The sequence below is a fragment of the Pyxicephalus adspersus genome, chromosome 6 (genome assembly GCF_032062135.1).
Source record: "Pyxicephalus adspersus chromosome 6, UCB_Pads_2.0, whole genome shotgun sequence".
Classification (NCBI taxonomy): domain Eukaryota; kingdom Metazoa; phylum Chordata; class Amphibia; order Anura; family Pyxicephalidae; genus Pyxicephalus; species Pyxicephalus adspersus.
Window position 1 is genome coordinate 1536187 of NC_092863.1, and position 5140 is coordinate 1541326.

At 46.7% G+C, this 5140-nt stretch overlaps 1 long non-coding RNA gene across 1 annotated transcript in view; it reads left to right on the forward strand.

The window, feature by feature from the left end:
* Positions 1-260: 260 nt before the first annotated feature.
* LOC140332434 (uncharacterized) overlaps positions 261-5140 on the forward strand; it is a 14318-nt gene continuing 9438 nt past the window's right edge. The window contains exon 1 of the long non-coding RNA XR_011921118.1: positions 261-529. This is a non-coding gene — a long non-coding RNA (uncharacterized lncRNA). The remainder of the gene's footprint in view (positions 530-5140) is intronic.

Here is a 5140-nt window from a genome sequence, read left to right on the forward strand (position 1 = left end):
TATTTGTAATGCTGCGTACAAGTAAATACCAGAGCGTCATCCGACACTGAACCCTGGAATCCAGACAAAGCACATCAGTGCATATTTTTAATGCATTTGTGAAATGTTTGGGATTTACCCCATCCTGGCGGGCTGCAGAGGTAAGTTTGACATCTACCCCATCCTGGCGGGCTGCAGAGGATCTTCCCCATCCTGGCGGGCTGCAGAGGTAAATTTGGGATCTACCCCATCCTGGCGGGCTGCAGAAGTAAGTTTGAGATCTTCCCCATCCTGGCGGGCTACAGAGGTAAGTTTGGGATCCACCCCATCCTGGCGGGCTGCAGGGGTAAGTTTGGGATCTACCCCATCCTGGCGGGCTGCAGGGATAGGTTTGAGATCAGAGGTAAGTTTGTGACGTCCGTTTTCCTTGTTGCAGGTAAACAGCACACCTTGGTCACCTACCTGCCTCCAGGTCCTGATTGGTCAATGAAGAAGCAGCAGCACCAGGTCATTCCTATGAGCACGCTCAGCAATCACCTATGGAAGAGAGGTAACAAGAACATAGTTAGGGTTTTTTAGTAAAAATGCTGAATGATGGCTATGACGTGTGTAGGCGAATATGAGACAGGCGAGGGGGGCAATGGGACATGGGGGGTTTAATTTATTCTAGAGAATCTATAATTGTGGGCCAAGTGTGTCTGTAATACCCCCAGCACTGCCCCTCCACCGGCTCCACAAATACCACAACAATTGCATTGTGCCGCCATGATCCCTGGGGAGATAAAGACGGGAATCCTGATAACAATCTTCACTTTCATCTCCTGTTCTCTGCTGCGGCGACAATGGGGAACAAGATACACAATCATCGTGTCACCCACAGCGCACGACGACTGATCCATACTAAACAAGGCAGAGAGATCCACTGCAGATTTCCCTTATACCGAGGAGGATGAGGGAATAGATTCACCAGGGTCAGGACACCCATGGAGAAGTGAATGAGGGGTAAGGGTACAAGTTACTGACCATTTTCTGAAGTGCCCAGGGCGGCGCCATTTTTGTCTGCCCCTCAGCCCAGTCCTCGGTCCATGGAATGATTATGTATCCAGGTGCTGGTGGACTACAGAAGATCTGCTGGTGGACTACACAAGATATAAGGTTAAAGAACAAAAGATCGATCACAAAAAAAAAAAAAAAATAAACCAGACAATAATCCAGCCGGTCCTTACCAATCATGGTGGCCATAGATATAGAGATTTCTGATTGCTCCGGGTACAGATGGCACCGTCCTGCTTCTATAGAAACGATGGATCTGTAGTACAGTGAGGAGCTCAGTAAGTCCATAGAATGGAAAGTCTTGTATTCAATCATTGAATGATCTTCTCGTGCCATGTGTGGCCACTCTTAGGTTGGGCACAGGGTAGGGAGACTTAGTAGGGTGATCCTGGGAATAAAATCACCCCATAATATTCTCCAATGATTGATTGCAATGGGGTGCAGAGAATAATGGCTCACCACACACAGGGCTCCAGATCTGTGCAATCAGTTATCAGTATATACTTGCAGAGATCACACGTACGTACGACACGTACAATAATCACCGGTGTGCGCCACGTCGGCAAAGCCAAGGGAAGTCAATGCAATGCTCTGCAGGCATCAAGTCTCAATAGTGACCAGGTGGCAAATGCCCTTTACCAGATGGTGGTTGTATAAAAGAAAGCAATGGGGATAAACAGGATCAACGCTGCTGACCTCTGCTTTCGGGAAAAGCCCAAGTCTAAGGGGGTCATGCTGATCCAGGGTTTTCAGTAGCTTCAACGGATTTACAACAAGCATGCTGTTTAGGAATTCCAACTTCACGTATTTTTTCTTCTTGCACTCAAACATGATATATTGCATTCACCTTGCACAGTTTAGGATCAAAAGATGAAAATGCCAAATGGATGCACTAGGTGGGGCAATGTGAATGGAAACAAACACAGCACCCTCCAGTGGACAAATGTTTAAATTGCACCTGGTAATTAACCAATGGGGTTGATTTACTAAAGCAAAAGGCGTTTACGTAGCAAAGGTTCTCTGTGTTAGTAAATACGATGAAGCTCTGCTGACTTCAGCCATCCAATTATTTGCAAGCAAAAAAAAAAGATTTCTTTAGATTCTAAGATTGGATTTTCTTTACAAAGCAAATTGTCACTAATAAAGGTGAATAATCCTTTGCAAGGTGAAGGAACAGTCGAAATGTAATTAGTAAATAAGAGTTATATCTGCACGTTGGGCTATGTCTACTTAATACCTTTTAGGTACATTAACATGCATTCACCCATTGCAGTTTAGGAAGCACGAGCACTTTCACTGAACCAATCACAAATCTAGATATCTCCAATATTATTATAGGGTGACAACACAGCCCTGGTCTCTCTGTTGTTATTCAGCGTTGTCACCCTTGCACAGGGACTGCAATTGCATGCATTATATTTGTCACCATCAGGAAATGAACCCTTAGCAGCCATCACTGGAGTGCAGGAAGGGGCTGCAGGAGAGCAATGGCACCAAGAAGGAAATAGGATGAGGACAAAAAAAACTATTTTATGGTGCAAGGAGCTTACAAAATGTTCTTCAGTTAAGGTTCACGCCCACTTTATATAATGCTCAGCTGGTGAGAGGGTAGGTGAAATATGTTTTCCAGCTGCTGCAGAATAGCAGTGCACACATGGCAAACAATGAAGTTGAAAATGTAACTGCGGGAGTTCTGCATCACAGACCTGACACAGGAGGGGGACGTATCCGAAATGCACAATACTCCCCTCCATAAAGGTGTCATTATCTCAGTGTGTTCCCAGGATTTGGGACGGACTTCAAGAAGCGGCTTTTGTTTTTCAGGAATCAAAAACAAATCCTTCCGTTTCTCAGGCAGGTCAGTCTGCTCCTTCCAACCAAGGGGAGACCACCAGCCCCCTCTCACCCATTAATCCCGGCTACACCATCAGCAAAAGTCTGGAGCTCCTCCCTGATCCTTACTGCTGCTCCCCACTAATCCCTATTGCTGCTCCCTGCTTCTCCCCACTGATCCTTACTGCTGCTCCCCACTGATCCCCACTGCTGCTCCTTGCTTCTCCCCACTAATCTCTACTGCTACTCCCCACTGATCCCTACTGCTGCTCCCCACTGATCCCTACTGCTGCTCCCCACTGATCCCTACTGCTGCTCCCCACTGATCCCTACTGCTGCTCCCTGCTTCTCCCCACTGATCCCCACTGCTGCTCCCCACTGCTCCCTGCTTTTCCCCACTGATCCCCACTGCTGCTCCCCACTGCTCCCTGCTTTTCCCCACTGATCCCTACTGCTGCTCCCCGCTTCTCCCCACTAATCCCAATTGCTGCTCCCTGCTTCTCCCCACTGATCCCTACTGCTGCTCCCCACTCCTCCCTGCTTCTCCCCACTGATCCCTTCTGCTGCTCCCTGCTTCTCCCCACTGATCCTTACTTCTGCTTCCTACTTCTCCCCACTGATCCCTATTGCTGCTCCCCACTAATCCCTACTGCTGCTCCCCGCTGCTCCCTGCTTCTCCCCACTGATCCCTACTTCTGCTTCCTGCTTCTCCCCACTGATCCCATCTGCTGCTTCCCGCTGCTTCCTGCTTCTCCCCACTGATCCCTACTGCTGCTCCCCACTAATTCCTACTGCTGCCGCCCGCTGCTCCCTGCTTCTCCCCACTAATCCCTACTTCTGCTTCCTGCTGCTCCCCACTGATCCCTACTTCTGCTCCCCACTGATACCTACTGCTGCTCCCGATTGATCCCTACTTCTGCTCCTTGCTTCTCCCACTGATCCCTACTGCTCCCCACTGCTAATCCTCGCTGATCCCTACTGCTGCATTTTTTTTCTTAATCAATTCAAATAAATTGCTTGCAGCAATTGCTCTCTCCCAGCCAAAAAATACATTAGAGGGTGACACGGATCAGCGTGGTAGTTAATCAGGCCGAGCTGTGATTGATAGCGTGTCAGCGAGAGCTTTAATCAGCCAGGCTGCGCTCCAATTTTCAGCCATTACACCGGCTCATCTATGTGATCACATCGGGGTCTGGGGGTCATTTGTCATGTTCAATAAACACGGCCATTATAAACAGCAAGCTCAGGCTGCAGATTCTGCCCCTTCAAATGTTAAGAAGTGCGGTTCCTTTTCTGCGTCACTGTGAAACACTGACTATAGGCTCATCCAAGGGGAGAGGGAAAATGCAGGAAGATCATCCATTGGATAGATGGCGCTATAGAGCAAAATCCGAACCTTGGAGATTTGTGCCCCATCAATAGGTGGCACCCCAGGTGACATTCTTCCCAATAGTGAGCAATTTAAAAGGAATTCTTCCCACTGACCTCCATGCTAATATACTGTGAGCTGTGGATATAGGAAATATAGCCGGGGTTCCCTGAAGACCTGAAAGTTATTGCCAGGGATTCCCCCATGTTAAAAAGTATAAAAAAGGCTGATCTAGAGAGTAAATCACTCCATCTACAACTGGAAAAAATTGCTTTAGATATTTTTAATTGAGAAGAAATTGAAGCCTTGCTCGGGTGAAATGGCTTAGGGTTTAGTGAATATCAATTCACTTGGTCAGTGTGACAGGAAGTTACAGAAAATCTCCCTAAATATGGAAAATCCACAGTTAGAAAGTTATCACAGTCCAGGTGTCCCCATTGTAAGATTTTCAGCATTTCCTGTTCTGGTGACAACTCTTAGAGCTCTATTTATAAAACAGGGAATCTGACATTCCCTTGTGGGAATCACTTACTGCCATTGAAACACAAATAAGACTCCCATGAGGAAATGCTTGGGGGGATGTCTGATATTCCTAAATTTAATGTTTACCCTATATTAAAGGAATTTAATATAAATTGCCACGGCAGTAAAGACTGAATGGGAGCGCAGAGCATACTGGGATACAAACGTCACATAACCCAGAAGGCTTCGGGCTGCTGCTTGTGCACATGCTCAGAAGGGGCTTTTCCCTAAATGTATAAAAAAAATTCATGCATGCGCAGTGAGCATTTATCTTTTTTACATTTATAGGAGGATACATAAATAGGAGGATACATTTATAGGAGGATACGTTTATAGGAGGATACATTTATAGGAGGATACATTTATAGGAGGATACATTTATAG